Source organism: Myotis brandtii, unplaced genomic scaffold, assembly GCF_000412655.1.
Source record: "Myotis brandtii unplaced genomic scaffold, ASM41265v1 scaffold116, whole genome shotgun sequence".
Classification (NCBI taxonomy): Eukaryota; Metazoa; Chordata; class Mammalia; order Chiroptera; family Vespertilionidae; genus Myotis; species Myotis brandtii.
In genome coordinates, this window is record NW_005354010.1 from 623,057 (window position 1) to 640,800 (window position 17,744).

The following is a 17,744-nucleotide window of genomic DNA, read 5'->3' on the forward strand; positions in this document are numbered from 1 at the left end:
TAAACTTAACCATATTCTGATAAAATATCAACAGAGATTCTTTTTTAATTATATTATTTGATTTTAAATGGCAAAAAATGAATACATAAAAATACTTATGGGGCACTCTAAAAAAACAAAGAATAGAGAGTGGTTATTAAAACTAGTAGAAACTTAAATACATTACATAGCTAAGAACATAAAAATTTTTAATAGAAAACTTTAGGAATAGAAATCAAGAACAATGGTATACAATGGTATCTAATAATAATCTATAGATAGACCTACATGAATATAGGAATTTAGTACTAGTTGGCATACCAAATGAGTGCATTGGAAGTTGGGAGTACTGGATAGTTCACATACCGTTCCGGGGGGAAAGCTGCAAACTCTTATCTATATATTTTATACTTTCACCCAAAGCAATTGTAAATGGATCAAAACTGGAAGTGTTTAAAAAAATAAAACCATCAAAGTACTAAGTGTGTGAGAGAATTATTATAAGTATTTGGAGTACAGAAGGTCATGTAATAAAAATTGATAAATATAACCACTTATAAATTTTAAAATTCTTTATGGGAAAAAATAATCAAAAGCAAAGTCAAAAGACAAGTGAAAAATTGGAGAAATCTAATTTGGTCTGATATAAATGTCAAAAGGCCAATCTCCCTAAAATATGTATAGTATTATTAATGTATAAAAAAATCAGCCCCTCTGACTAAAATAAATAGTAAAGACCTCAAGGTCACATAAAAAATACAAATAACTCTTAGGCATTGGAAAAAATGAGCAGACTTCCTCAAAAGAATATCACAAATTAATACCTCACTGATGCAAAAATGTTTCCCATCAGATTAGCAAAAACCTAAAAGTTTAATAACACAGTGTCCTGAAGCAGGCATTTGCCCACATTATAGCCTCAAGGAAAGCAGTTTGGGAACATCTATGAAAATTTGGATGCATGTGAAAGGTGCAGAACATGCAACTCCCAAATATGGCACTTTGGAATATTGATTACTTTGAGCTGTGGGCACTTGCCAAACAGCAAATGCAGGGAAAGGACTTCCCTGAACTTGACTTGTCTGCCCGAAGACAGATCCTCCAAAGGAACTCGGTTGTCACCAATCCCTTTCCTGGGAGTTTCTCAACCAGGGAAAATTGACTCTTGTCACAAGAGAGGAACCAGAAGTCAGTTGACCTCACACCCAGGCACACTTTGTCACAAACCATCATACTTCCCATCTGTTCTTCTCAGGGCCCATTCATCTTTCCTAGCAATCATTTAGTTACCCCTAGGACACCTACGCCTCCCTCCCCTTTCCTGATTAAGATGGGAAACACATTGTTTTTTCCTTCCCTTTCTGTCCCGCCCTCCATGTAGCCCTCCCCCCATCCTTCTTTAACTTTATTTCCCAAAGGACTATTTAGTTGTAAAGCAAAACATGTGCAGCCCTGCTAAACCTAGTTCTCACTGCAATGTAGTTTGGGAAATTAACTCTTAGATTTGGCATGGGGTTATCTGTTAATGGTAGGTGTCATTCTTCTGTGATGTGCTGTAATTTCTTCTCAGTAAGTAGGGATGTTTTAGTGGAAGTTTAGGAAAAGCAAACTTTAGGAGAAGCAAAACGTAGCATAGTCCCGAAGACATAATTTTAAAATTTCAATTACAAACCCCTGATTTAACTTTTTAAATTTCAAATGGGCCTTTAAAAACAGCTCATTTCACCCTAACCGGTTTGGCTCAGTGGATAGAGCATCAGCCTGCGGACTGAAGGGTCCCAGGTTCGATTCCGGTCAAAGGCATGTGCCTTGGTTGCGGGCATATCCCCAGTGAGAGGTGTGCAGGAGGCAGCTGATCGATTTAAAAAAAAAATAAATAAATAAATAAATATATATATAAATAAATAAATAAAAACAGCTCATTTCGCCCTGTCAGAGTGGGGTGGCTCACTTGGTTGGAGTGTAACCCCTCACACCAAAAGGTTGTAGGTTCAATTTCCGGTCAAGGCACATACCTAGTTTGCCAGAACGATGTGAATCCTGGTTAGGCCGAGTACTGGAGGCAACCGACCTGTGTTTGTCTTTTTTTTTTTCTCTCTCTCCCTTCCTCTCTCTTTAAAATCAATAAAAACATATCCTCAGGTGAGGATTATAAAAATAGTCAATCACTTCTTTGAGATGACTACTAACACTAGGTATTTGAGTTGCAAAGTACATTAATGACAATTATGTTTTGACATATTCTTATACCTCTTATTCCTACAACTGAATTGTAAAAGAAATAATGTTTAGTTTAAACAAAATTAAATATTAATAAAGCCTTAATGCTTGGTGTCTTTCAAGTATTGAAAAGTGAAGTTAAGCTATTTTAAAAATCATTTTATGTCCCAATCATACCCTAACAATCTATAAATTATATTTCTTTCCCTTATCATTCTGCCTTGCACACACACACACACACACACACACAGAACCAGAGAAACACATATAGGTTTCTATATCATGAACAAAAACAGTGAGATTGTTGCAACATTAAGACACCACTGACAATAATTTAAAAAGACACTTTGCATATCCCACTATTTTATTGAAAAATTTAAGACTGTAACCTATTAAAATTATTGATTAATTGTCCTTCTGAAATTAAGCTATCAAATATCTCTGTATACTTAATATGATATTGATTTCCTTCAGAAAGATTTAAAGAAATGTGATGGAACCAAAAAATCTATGAGAAACTAATTTTGTTTAGCACATTGTCTCATAACCAGGAGGGTTTTTAAATAATCCTATATAATAAAAGGCTAATATGCAAAGTGACTGAACGGCATAATGATTGGTCGCTATGACACACACTGACCACCAGGGGCAGATACTCAACACAGGAACTGCCCCATGGTGGTCACTGCACTCCCACAGGGGGAGACCTGCTCAGCCAGAAGCCCGGCTCACTGCTGGCTGTGCTAAGGACCCCTCGGGGGATGTCCGCCTGCCGACTTAGAAGGTGCAGGCCAGGCTGAGGGACCCAACCCCCAGTGCACGAGTGTTTTGCACTGGGCCTATAGTGTTTTATAATTTCTTAACTATATGTATTTTATTTTATACAGATACTAGTGGCCTAGTGCATGAAATTCATGCACTCGGGGCTGAGGGAGAGTCCCCCAGCCTGGCCTGTGCCCTGTCATAGTGCGGGAGCCCTGCGATCCATTGCCCCAAAGAGGTAGGCCCTGCCCACCCATCCAGGGCTCCTCAATGGATTGCCCCAAAGAGGTAGGCCAGAGCCAGGGGAGGCCTGCAAACTCCCGGGCCGGGTGTGGCAGAGGCCTGCAGACCTCCACATGCCTGCGGACCCCTGGGCCAGTGCAGGGGGTTGAGGACATGAGCCTCACGTCTCAGGCCTGTTGCTGGGGGTGGGGACGTGAGCCCCATGTCTCAGGGCCAGGCAAGGGGTGGGGACGCAGCCTGCTGATCGGTCGTTATGTGAAGGCATCCCGACCAATTTGCATATTATATTATTATTAGATAGATTCTGATTATTAAGAGTTTCTTAGAATATTGTTGAACATTGGTCATAAACATATATAAAGAAAAACTTGTGTGTTTAAGAATACAAGCCATTTTAAGGCCATGTTGCCTAAAGGTTAGCATTATTTTTACTTTACTGATGACAATGCTATGTGATTGCTCTTTTCCCTGACCAGATTCATTTTCATCATATATTTCAAGTCAATATAAAAACAATTGCCCTCTACAAATACTTCTTACTTCATTCATCATGCATCCATTTATTTAATCATTCATTCTACCTTCAAAGTTGTGTTGTTGTATGCCATCCATGCTTTGTTATCTGGGAGACAGAAGAAAATTCCACCCTACATTGGAAATGCTTGTGGTCTCTTAGGTGGAGGCTCTGAGGTTAGTGCAGGAGCTGTTCATAAATGTTTATTTACCTTTTCATCTTATGCATCCTCTGCATCTCAGTACATTCAAACTGAGAACAAAAAAGGAAAAGGAATTTGCTACTGAGAGAGTTGGGCGAAGATCATCTCAGACAAATGGAAATCTAGTTTAAAGACTGAGTTATGAAAGAGTTTAGAGTTTCTTAACTGAGGAGCAACCTTAAGAATAGTCAGGGCCTGGTCATGTGTGACCTTTGGGGCAGTAGGAGGAGTTAGGTCCTTAGCCTACATAATGGGAAGGTATTGAAGTATTTTAAGCGGCAGCGATGAATAGGGAAGAAAATAGGAGCCATGCTTCTATTGAATTACTCATAGCCAAGTTGCAAAGTTCATAAATGTATCCAACTTTCAGAGAGTAGTAATGTTGATCCACCTCAGCAAGGCAATAGGATTGAGACATCAAAGATGGTTTTAAATTGAGAAAATATTTATAATATGCTAGAGGCCGGGTGCAGAAATACATGGATAGGTGCAGTCCCTAGGCCTGGCTGGCGATCAAAGAGTGAGCAACTGTTGTGGAAGGGAAGGCGGCCCTGCCCCCTGCTGCTGCTGCTGGTTGCTCTCTGTGGGGCAAGTGATGAGGGCTGGGGCCCTCTGCCAGGCTCTCTCAGGGCCTGGGAGCCAGGCAGTGGCCCTGCCCCCCCCCCCCCCCCCCCCCCCCCCCCCTCGCCATCTACAGGGCAATAATCAGGGCAATCAGGCCCCTGCTCGCACCTGCCTTGGCCTGATGCCGCCTGCTCACCTGCTCCACCATCCTGCCGCGGTCCCACTCTTGTCGGGCCCATCTGGGCCAGCAGCACCTCCAGTGCTGCCAGAGCCGCATTGCGGACACCTGCTATGTTACATGTCGCCCCCTGGTGGTCAGTACACATTATAGCAAATGGTGGAACTCCTGGTCGAACTCCCGGTCGAATAATTTGCATATTAGGCTTTTATTATACAGGATATTAAAGGGCAGAATAGAAAATAAAATACCTATATACAGGGTGTCCCAAAAATGTGCACACACTTTTAACAGCTGATAGCTCAGTTTTGAAAATTAAATGCATTTAATAAATGCTGCCTTTAAAATTATTCAAAGTGTGTGTATATATATTTTTGGGACATGCTATCTTATATTTTCACCAAGTAACATTTCAAAAAATATTGAAAGAAATACTAATTTTGATGTATTATAACACTGTACTTTGGACAAAATGGGTATATTATGAATATTAACTGAATCAATTAAGCAATGGAAATGAGACCAGCTATTTATCATACTAAATGATGTTTAAGTGTATGTATGTGTGCAAGTGTGTGTATAGATAATAAGGGAATATTTCAAAATTTAACAATGATGGGTTTTGTATCAACATTTATGTATTTTTAAAGATTTCTAATGTCAATGCTATTTTAGATGAATAGAAACAATTATTTTTTAAAAATTATGTATCACAATATGTTTTTGTACTAATTTTTTAAGACGTGGTATATCTCTACAATCAGTTTTGGTAATAGGCATGATATATCATTATGTTATGCCCTAAATTATTATTTAATTTCATTAAATTTTTTTTCACATTTTAAATATAAATTTACACCATGCAATTTGATGCATTATTGGGTGAATTTAGTACTTAATTGTGCATACTTTGCTGACACAACATAAATATTAATACTAATAGATTTGATTACAAGGATTCATGCATTTGTACTGATTGATTTTCTTAAACTAGCTTGAAAAACTAATTCCAAGATACTAAGCAAAAATGACTACTTGATAAGTAAGTTTCTAAATCCTAGGTTAAATAAAGTTGAAAAAAGTGTGTGTGTGTGTGTGTGTGTGTGTGTGTGTGTGTGTGTTTTAGTGGCTCTCCAGGGATGTACAGTAGAAGGTGAACCATGTAAAATATTTTTCTCAATTGTTTCAATATCATAGCTAATCAGAATATGTATCATAATCTCCTCCAAGTAGTTATCTAAGAAATGTACTTTGAGTACTGTGTTCTTCTGACTTTAAGAGTAAGTAAGGCAACACAATCTAATGGTATCCTGTTGGACTGCACATCTGAAGAAACTGGGTTTAGTTCTGACACTTAAAAATGTTTAGCCTATGAGCAAGAACATTTAAATATCCAGTCCTAGGTTTACTTAGCTAACAAAAAACAACTAATAGCTTACTTATCTTGCACAGGCAGGTCTTATAAGTATATTGAAATTCTATTAAAACTGTGTTTTATTCCCAACATTTATAGAAATTTACGAAAATTTAAAATATTATTTTTAAAATTTATCTTAATTGTTGAAAGTATTACAGATGGCCCCCTCTATTTTCCCCCATTGACCCCTTCTGCCCCACACCCGCCTCTTCTAGGCTTTCACCACATTATTGTCTGTGTCCATGGGCTATGCATATATGCATATAAGTTCCCCAGTTAATCTAGCCCTGCAACTTTAATATAGTCATAATATCCTATATAATAGAACCCTAATATGCAAATTGACTGAACGGTGGAACAACGGTGGAAGGACCGGTCACTATGATGTGCACTGTCCACCAGGGGGAGGCAACCAGTGGAGGCAATCGGGGAGTGGAGCCTTCCAGTGGGTGGCACCAGGCCGCCAGTCAAGGCGGGTGCCATTGGGTGCCCCCCGATCACCCCGCCCGCTGGTTGCCCTACAGATGGCCCTGATCATTGGCCAGGCCTAGGGACCCTACCCTATATATTGGGAACAGTCTCTTAGATTTAAAAATTAAAACCTGGCAAGGCTACTCTAACACTGAAAAAACAGGATGATGCAACAATGACATGCATGGACTCTGGCTTGCACATTTTGTGGTCAGCCCTGATTCTGACACTTGTAACTGAGTGACAAATGTGACAAAGCCAATTACTTAACTTCTCTCTGCTTCAGTTTTTACACCCATAAGATGGGGGAAATGGTATTACTGTCTCAGAAGGATCTTGTTATGTACTACTTTTTATAATCAGGGCAAAAAAATGTAGCTGCCCATACAACAGCTAGATGCCTTTCACCTGTATGGTCACTGGTGCATGCAGCATCCCAGATTGCGAGAGGGTGCAGGCAGGGCTGAGGGACCCTCCCCACCCCCATGCACTAATTTCATGCACCAGGCGTCTAGTTTTGACATAGTGATAAAAATTATATTGAAAACTCTATAAAACTTAGAGTCTATGTTTCTAATACAGCTTTTAAGAAAAGAATTAGATGTTGAAAATTTTTTATAGTCCCCTCTGAAGCAAAGGATCTGTTTCCCAATATTACCTTTTCTGAGAGAAAGGAGGTCCTTGGAAGTTTAATATGTACTTTTACAACCTTTTATCCAAGTCTTTTTAGATAAGTAAATGAAATAAATGAATAAACTTAATAGATGGAACAGTTATATTATCTAAACTTTAAAACTGAAAAAGTCAGCAATTTATCACAGAGGAAATAAACACAGAAAGACATTATGTTAATTACTTTAAAAGGTTATGCCATTATAATTTATAAATGGTTAACTGACAAAGAGCAAACTAGACATTGACGTTACTAATTCTATTTCTTCAGAAGTTATAGCATTCACCTGTAACATTCATGTGGTAAATGTGTGCTACCTTCATGGAATCTAACTTAAAGAAAAATATGGAAACCACCCTCTCCACTGGTAAAGCAATGCCAAAAATAAAGATCACTTCTCTTTTTTCTTAAAAGGGAAATAGAATGTCAAACATTATATTTTTAATATATGTATTAGCATATTATCAAATAGTCTTGGGATTTATCTCAATCTATTATTATAATAAAAAAGTTTTATGACTTACTTTTTTCTCTACATATAATGGGAGGTCACTGACATTTCAGTCCCTGTCTCCTGTAGTTAAATATCAACTAGATATTTACTGAGAATAATTAGAAGTAAAGGAAGAATCATATTCAAAGATCTACCATCTAGTATCAATTACTCCTGGCACTTTTATACATTGGCTTCTGATCATTTTATATCGCTTCTATTCTCAAGTATGAATATTTATTTTGTAGCATATTAGAACACTAGGATCAACTTTCTATCTCATTTGACCATTTTTTTGTCTATGATGATTATTTTCATTTTATTTAAAACTGTGGTTATGCAATTTTATTATCACACCTAATATTATTATGGCAATTATGTTTGCATTTAACTATAATTATACCCATCATCTTGTATCTAGAGTTATAAGATGTAATACTTTCAACAATAAAGAATTAATTAAAAATCAACTTTCTATCTCATTTGACCATTTTTTTGTCTATGATGATTATTTTCATTTTATTTAAAACTGTGGTTATGCAATTTTATTATCACACCTAATATTATTATGGCAATTATGTTTGCATTTAACTATAATTATACCCATCATCTTGTATCTAGAGTTATAAGATGTAATACTTTCAACAATAAAGAATTAATTAAAAATAAATAATAAATAAAATAAAAAATAAAAATTTAAATATTTCATAATAGAAAATGTAATGTATAATATGTTATCTTTCTCTATATTTTTGTTAATGATCAAATTATAAAACTAGTTGATTTACTTATTAAATGTTTGTTTGCTAGGTAATCAGAGTAAGGAGAGACTTATTCTGTAACCTCAAAATCTAGTCAACAATGTTATGAGTTCTCATGTTAAAAAGAGTTCATACATGATTAGGAGAGAAAAACAGAACAACTGGAAGTGACTTCAGAGGCGATTTTACTTGGTCTAATGCTGGACTGAGTATGAAACTATATTGGTCAGAGGTCAAAGAATGTTGGTAGATGGAGGAAAGAGCTAGGGATCAATTAGGAGATCACACGTCATTAAATCTATGCTTTGAGTTTTTCATCTTTACTGAAAAACGAATTAAGTTATTACTTCTGACCTTGAGGTTATAGTGTGCCAATGATTTCCATTCATTCATTTTATGCAATTTATTATGATTGACTGTATAATAGGACAAAGTTAGATTTTCAACTATGAACAGTACTAAATGGTTGTTACCCCTTCAAAAAGTTCTTAAAAATTATAAAATTCAAAAATGTGACTATACTTGAGATTAAGTGAATGCAAATCTGGATTAGAGTAAAATTAAGATGATGTGGCATACTGATACAAGAATAGATACACTGTATATTAATGTCAATTATTAGTGCTATCTAAAAGTTATCATTGCACTATGTTTTTACTGTCTGCACTTACACATTTAAAAATAGGAAATGCTTATTCAATAAAAATCAGAAATACCCTTTAGTCACTAATACTGATTAATTTATTTCCTTCACTGAAGCCATCTGGGGTTTTTCAGAAATCTGTTATCATTCTGAAATTCCTTATGCTAAAACAAACACAGTTCATAGAGCAAATAGTTGAATAGCAAGTTAAATGTCCTTAAAGTATAAAGGTGCTAGACAATTTATGCGTTAGGAAACCCTCTGATTACAACTGATACAAGTTTGAAAAATAACCAGACTTTAATAGACTAATTGTGAAAGATTAGTCCATTTATCTGAGCTTGTTAAACACTGCAGTAGACTGGAACCAATTAAATAAATAACTCTAATTCTATATTATTAACTTCAAAAGTCCCTCATTCCCATCATTGCCGTGCTATGATAGGTAATTTTTTTTTCAAAGTACATTTCTTTTCACTCACAAAGGCAAGTGTAATTTGGCACATTTTTGAGTGAGTCTACATATATCACACTAAATATGGCCAATTGAATTTGCCTGATTAGCCCTACGTATAAACAGACTAAAATGTCAAATTAAAGTTTTGATTTTTAAGTACATGTAAGACTGCACCCTGATAAACAGTTATCTCAATGTATTTAATTCACTGTGTCCATATAAATGGAATCTATTTCTGGTTCTTAAAGATGATCTTCTTTAATCTGCAATTAATAATTTAATTGAAAATATGTTCATGATCTCATCAGCCCCAAATTCAACATGAACTCAAAGTTTTAAAGTCGTGCAGAAAATAAAAATTAAAAGGAGCCTTATTCAGATACTTAATACTGCTGCTTAGAATAGGTGTCACACCAATGTGATGCTTAATTTTTATGTTCACTGTTCCATAAACAAGAATATAAACTTTAATATCTTTATCTCAAAATTAAATAGAAATTCAGAGGCTATATTTCTTACTTAAATTTTCTCTGTTCTATATTGGGTAAGCCAGAAAACTAACAGTAAATAAATGTAACATGTTAAAATGGCATTTTAAATAAAATGATCTACAAGTAAAAAAGATTTAGTATTTGAATGGCACGACTAGAAATTAAATATTAACATAAATACTCTGTATAGGTGAATAAATGTAGCAACTTAAATGCTCCCAGTATTGAATTGAAAGGGGAATTTCGATATTTGTTGCCTTGATTTTTCAAAACTTGGTCTCTCTTTCACTCTCTCTCTCGTCTATCTACCTCACAAGTTCATAAATATGGGTTGCATAGCTGCATTTTTAAAGGCTATTGGAATTGGTGATAAATAACATATTTCCACTGAAATTCTTCCTTCTCAGGAATTGTTTGCAAATCAAAAATTAAAAGAAAAGTTTTGGGATATTGTAGCTAAAAACAGGAGCACTTTCTGATACTATCATCATCATCTCTATTGGTCAACATGAATTATGTTCTAAGGCCAACCGTAATAATATTAAATCATGTTCATCCACATGTCAATTACTAGTGCTCTCCAAAAGTTATCATAAATTCACTGAAACTTGCTTCAAGGATCCTGTATCTTTTTATATAGAAAACTTTGTTTAATAATAATGAGAAAAGGCTTCAACCAGAAGGCAAAATTATCCTCTTTGTTGAGAAGAGGTTAACTGTTAAATTCTTGTTTTTGAACAAGGCTGATGAAATCCTGAAGAACTCAGGGGAACTCTCCAGGTCCTGATGTCTCAAGTTTTGTACCCAGAGCTTCAAAGGTCATGTAAATTGCTCCCCTTACCACCTCTCCCCCCCTCCCCACCCCCACCAGTGGTCTCCTGGAAGCAGGCAGAATGACATTTCATGGAGACTTTCAAAAATGTATATCTGGTTGGCAACATTTTCATTCTCACCAAAATCAGCACCAACAAGTATTCAATAATTTTTTGAAGGAACTAGTGAGTGAATTTTAATATGCTGGCCAGAGGTCTAATATTTTACCATTAAGCAAAATATGTTCTCATAAGTTGACAACTTTGATTTAAAAAACACACAAATATATTTGTTTTTAAATGGAAGATAATTTCCTTCTTTGGAAGATAAGATGAGTAGAAAAAATAGGATTTCAGGACAAAAGTAAAGATATCATTTAGATCTTGGGGAAAGCATTATTTTGAAAGTTGCCACCTCTTAAAGAAAGAAGGGTACCTGCTAAGATGAGGGTTAATGGGTACTGTAGATAAGACTTCTTAAGACTAAGTCCATGATTACTTTGGTTAATGTCCTCATGTTTGCTTTGAGAAAAGAACCAGACACTAATTCATGGCCTACGATTTATCCATTATCCCCTGTACCAACCCATTTACCCCTAATCATAGATGGGCAGTTTTATCTAATTAACCCTCTGTTCACATTCTAGAGGGAGCACTCCAGACATGGGAGGGAGGGACTGGCGTGGTTTATTGACAGTAATTGATGGCAGAGACTCCCTGGGAAACAGATCAGCTTTCAGTCCACTGTGCAAACTCTTGTATTTTAAATATTTATATTTTTTTAAAATATCAGAACTATTGTTTATAGTCAATTGCTGTTGCATTATTAGACTAGGCTTTGTGAAATAAACTACTTAGGAAATTCATATAAATTCAATAATTTATACAATAAAACTTGCCTTGAATTAATTAATTTGTTGTTGTTGTTGTTTCTCTGTGACCATGAATGTGTATTTAGAATCCAGGGCTAAACTGTCAGTACTTTAATATGTGTTTTATATTTAGTTTCTAATCAACTTTCTTGTAAATAGGACCATTTTCTCCACTACTGTTTCCTTTATTTACTTTTAGACAAATACATTTCTAATAAGCTTTGTTTTAATTTTGTAGTTGTCTTCTTTTATTTTTTGTATTTTTTTGACAGTGAGTTTCAAGGCTAATATTAGTCTTTAGTGCACAGTTCCAACTTTGTTACAACAAAGTTTTGTAAGAAAGTTGTACAGAGATACAGAGATGCTGGGCTTCATATGGGGCATCTGCAATGGTCTGAAGTCTCTGTTTTCTCTCATTTTAAATAATCCTGCAGCTGCATCTGTGTGTTTTGCAACATAAATTAACTTTCAATGTTAAGTATTCTAAGACTATGGCATTTCTGAGAAAAAAATGGGGATCTTTTAAAAAATACTAACAGAATTTTCTCCTACTGAGAAGTAAGCAAAGTAATAAATATTTCAGCTGGAAGACAAAAATCATCCTATATGTTGAGTTTATGAATGTAAAATCATCATAATAAATATTTACATATTAGTATATCATTGGTTATCATCATCAATTCTATATTAAGTTTACATATTATTTATGTAATATTATTATATCTGAATCATATAGAATAAAGATTAAAATTCTAATATAGTTAACTTTTCACATTTACTAGTTAACTTTGGAACAAATAAAATGCTTTTTCACTTGATGTAATACCCCTGAATTCAAATTATTACTAATGATCCTATGTGATTATTATCCAGGCTGGAGTTAAATAAAATTTAAGCTAAACTTATTTTACTTTTCATAAATTATTTTATTTATTGATTTAATTATTTGGCATCTAAATAAAAAAGTTATAGTCTATATGTTTTTACCTTACTGTCAAGAAACAAAAATTATTTATTCACTAAATTCCTTCAAGTTCAGCTTTTTATCTACAAAATGCACATAGTAATCCCCACTAAGTTTTTAATAAGCTATGCCCCTGAATTCATATTATTACTAATGATCGTATGTGATTATTATCCAGGGTGGTGTTAAATAAAATTTAAGCTAAACTTATTTTTTTTCATAAATTATTTTATATATTGATTTAATTATTTGGCATCTAAATAAAAAAGTTATAGTCTATATGTTTTTACCTTACTGTCAAGAAACAAAAATTATTTATTCACTAAATTCCTTCAAGTTCAGCTTTTTATCTACAAAATGCACATAGTAATCCCCATTAAGTTTTTAATAAGCTATGAATATGACATGTATATAAATGAATGTATACCACAAGATGAAAATCATTTTTCTGCTTTGGGTATATTCTTACTGATGGGTGGATTATGTTATTACTGGAACAGAAATATCTCTTTCTGCATCCATGAATTTCTCTTCCAGGCAGATAATCACTCCTAGTACAGTGTTAACTATTCCAATTAATATCACTTCACTTCATGTCAGTGCTCTTTATAAGACATCTTGCCATTTTTACATCCAGAATTCTCTGCCCTACCCTGTTTGGCTCAGTGGATAGAGCGTTGACCTGCAGACTGTGTGTTATTAATGGAACAGAAATATCCCTTTCTGCATCCATGAATTTCTCTTCTGGGCAGATAATCACTCCTAGTACAGTGTTAACTGTTCCTATTAATATCACTTCACTTCATGTCAGTGCTCTTTCTAAAACATCTTGCCATTTTTTACATCCAGAATTCTCTTCCCTATCCGGTTTGGCTCAGTGGATAGAGCTTTGACCTGCAGACTGAAGGGTCCTGGGTTTGATTCTGGTCAAGGGCATGTACCTTGGTTGCGGGCACATCCCCAGTAGGGGGTGTGCAGGAGGCAGCTGATGGATGTTTCTCTCTCATCGATGTTTCTAACTCTTTATCCCTCTCCCTTCCTCTCTGTAAAAAATCAATAAAATATATTAAAAACGAAATCCAGAATTCTCCTTTAAAAAAATCTTAAAGGCATTTGATGAAACTGCCTGTAAAATTGTTGCTCAAAATCACAAGTTTACTGAAACCCAAATATATAATCATTTTTAAAGAAAGAAAAATGTGAGAAACTATTTTGGGGGGTGGAAAGCTATAAACATCTCTGTCCTTATACTTGTTCAGTAGACTTTTAATTCAGAGAATAAGCCAAAGTATCAGCAGGACAGAAAAATATCTGAGACAAAAGCTGAAAAGATAAAACATGAACATTATTGTATACTAGTTTTCTAGTATAGGTGTTAGTACAGGTGTATTCAAAGTAGGTTTACAGTTGTCTGTATGGAAACTAATACAATCATCTATAATAATAAAAGTGTAATAGGCTAATTAGACCGGACAGCCGAGTGACCTTCCAGACGACCTACCGGATAAAGCTGGGGCTCTGAGTGCCAAGCCCCTTGCACAAATTTCATGCATTGGGCCTATAGTTCATAAATAAAAATACAAGAATAAACTCCATGTTTCATGTACTCACAACTGTAAACATTCTTTTTCCAACCATTGTATATACTATCTACCCAACCACTTATTCAGCTATGCATTCAAATTAAGAAAACCATGGTGGCCTTAACCAGTTTGGCTCAGTGGATAGAGCATTGACCTGTGGACTCAAGGGTCCCAGGTTCGATTCCGGTCAAGGGCATGTACCTTGGTTGTGGGCACATCCCCAGTTGGGAGTGTGCAGGAGGCAGCTGATCGATGTTTCTCTCTCATCGATGTTTCTAACTCTCTATCCCTCTCCCTTCCTCTCTGTAAAAAAATCAATAAAATATATTTTAAAAAAAAGAAAACCATGGTGTTATAAAGGAAGAACATATATTCAATTATTATTAATCACAAGCACTACTTATGATGTAAACATGCTAAAATTTACAGACTTTTCTCTTAGGATAAGTATAATACGTAGCAGGTCTTTAAGTTTCCTTTAAGTAACAATGAACATTTAATAAAAAAATAACTAAAATAGCTAACAATTATTTTCTTCTCAAGTACTCTTCTAATGATTTTCATGATGCCCTCACAAGCCTCAGAAGTAATTATTCTTATTCACATTTTCAGATGAGAAAACTGAGGCATAAAAAGGTCACAAACTTGTTGATTTATTTTTTAATCAACCTGAAAGTTTACACCACTCAATCATCATTAATTATTTTTAAACGACTTCAGTGTTACTTAAGAAGTTTTGTAACAAACTAGAGAGGTAAGTGACTAGACCAAGTTGCTTTAACTTCACTTAGATTTTATAAAATAAAAGCCTAAAATATGAAGCTCATATAAAATTGTGATGACAACGTTCTGTTAAAAATATAACTTCTTAAGGGGAAGCAAGTGCTTGTGTAAAATGTGTATTTTAGCATGCCAATAGAAAACCGTAGTTTTAAAATAGCAGATAATTTAGCTCATAAATGTCCCTCCTCTTTCAAGAAAATTAACGAAAAAATCTAAAGAGGGGAAATTCCCCAACAAGAAAAATTATCCTTATTAAAGTTTCCTTTCATTGCTGTATTTGATGTCTTTAGAAGTTAATATTCATAATGAAAGAATTAGAGTATTATAGAATTTTTGAGAAGATCATTTTCTAAAGCTGGAAGATAACAAGGAAATTATTATAATCTGGATTGTCATCATTATCAAAATCATAAGTGGAATAACAGGGTGATTTCAAAAAAAATGAAAGAGGATGGTGAGTGTCCTAAAGAAATTTACGTACTAAAATTCACATTCTGGTTGTTGAATACATATATTATGAAATGTATGAAAGGCGTCTCGGTGCTGTCAAGCTAAAGCAGGAAGAAAACAGAAATCTACAAGTTCTAAAGTTACATCTTGAGCTGTACATATACTCAAACATTTTTCCCTAATGCTTAACATTGGTATCATGGTATCCATGCCCTTTAGATAGGTCCTGATGAGAATGCTGTTTTGGGGCGTGTGTGTGTGTGTGTGTGTGTGTGTGTGTGTGTGCCTGTGTGTGTGTGTGTGTGCTATTGTTTGTTTGTTTTTTCTTTTCTTTCTTTCTTTTTTTAATTTCATCTCAATGACAGCTGCTAATTGCTTTAAAGTTTCCCTCTCCTGAGACAGCGCTATTGTTTCTGATTTATTCTTCAAATATCTTCTCCATTTTTATCAAGTTTTCCACAAACAGAATCCCGGTCTGTGTTAATTTCCCCTGTAAAAATCCGAGAATATTATAAACCCTTTTTCTCCATCTTGTTTTCCCCCTATTGATATGTCATATGATCATTCTACACCAGTGCACAAAGAGCTGGCTAATTGTTTCTAAAGGCTGAGTATAATTGTGTAGATGTATGATGATTTATATAACTAGTCGGACATGGATAGCCTTTAGATGTTTTCAATCTTCTACTGTTTTAAACTGTTGCCATGAATGACCTGTGCACAATGATTTACTTATAAGACAAATACATTTAAGAAAATGTAATTGCTACATCAAAGATTGTGTGCATTTTAAACAAATACTTGTAAACTATATTAGAAAAATGTAGAACACATACACAAAATGAATATATGTGTGTGTGTATCCATATATATATATATATATATATATATGTATTTAAATTGTTCTTTGCAGATGTTCCAGTTATCCAACCATCACTAAAATATAAGAAATCCTCACCAATACAATGTATTGTAATTTTATTTTCACTTTTGCCAATCTTTGCCAAATTTAATTTACATTTATCTTATTATGGATGAGGTAGACTATCTTTGCATATAGTTAAAGCATATTTATTTTCTGAAAATTGTCTTTGGATATTCTTTGTTAATTTTTCTTTTGCATTTCAATTTAATGCTAATGGATTTGTAGAAGCTACTTCTGTACAAGAAAATTTCCCTTTTAATGTAATATGAATTGCAAATATCCACCTCACTGTCAAAAATTGAATTATTAAGCACAACTTTTTATTTCTCTTTGATAGCACAATGCATCAAAGCCTTGGCCTCTGCTGTATTATGAGACAGTGTACTTCTCCACCCCTTGATTTTGTCCTCATCAACATGACTTGTTTTGGCCAAGTAGGAGATCATAGATATGACAGGAGTGGAGAATTTAAATTGGCTTAAATATTGGTCTTAAATTTTGGCATTTTGTGATCCACAATCAGAAGGGGCTCCCTCCAGTTAAGATTGCTCTTTTGCCTGGTCATCACAATGGGCACATGCAAAGGCCTGAGTTGAAATAGAGCCGGCATCCAAGCCCAGCTGGTACTACAGGCGGAAGCAGAGTCCCCCAGCAACCCAGTCTGGATTTGGCTCTTCCAGTTGCAATGAGCATGAATCCTTATTGCAGTGACCTCTGAGATTTGGGAGTATTTGTAGCACAGCAATAGCTGACACAAATATTAAATGGTCAATTGTCTCTAATTGCCATGCTCTTATAAAAATCTTCAATATTATTACTTACATAGCTTGAATTTATTCATCCTTTTAATGTATACCTTCTGGGATATGTATACTGTTGAAAGAAATGTCTAACCACTAAAAATGTGAATTAAAATGAGCTACTCTATGTTTATTTTATGCACTTTATTGGTGTTTTATTCATTTAATTATTTAGTAACTTTAGAATTTCTCTTAATACAAATTGTAGAGTAGGAATTAAAATATGTTTTCAATTCAAATTTCGCCATGCTATTTATTTAATAAATTATGTTTTCTCTGTTGACTTGAAATATCTTCTTCAAAATAATGAATTTACCAATGTTTTATGGTTTATTTCTGAAATGTCTTAAATATATATGTGTATGGGGGGTACATGTATGTATGAACATATATTCATTTAAACGTCATCAACACTTTTTACTCATTAATGTTTATCAGATTAATTTTTCTTCTCATCCTTCATTCTGAGAAATCCATATATATATAT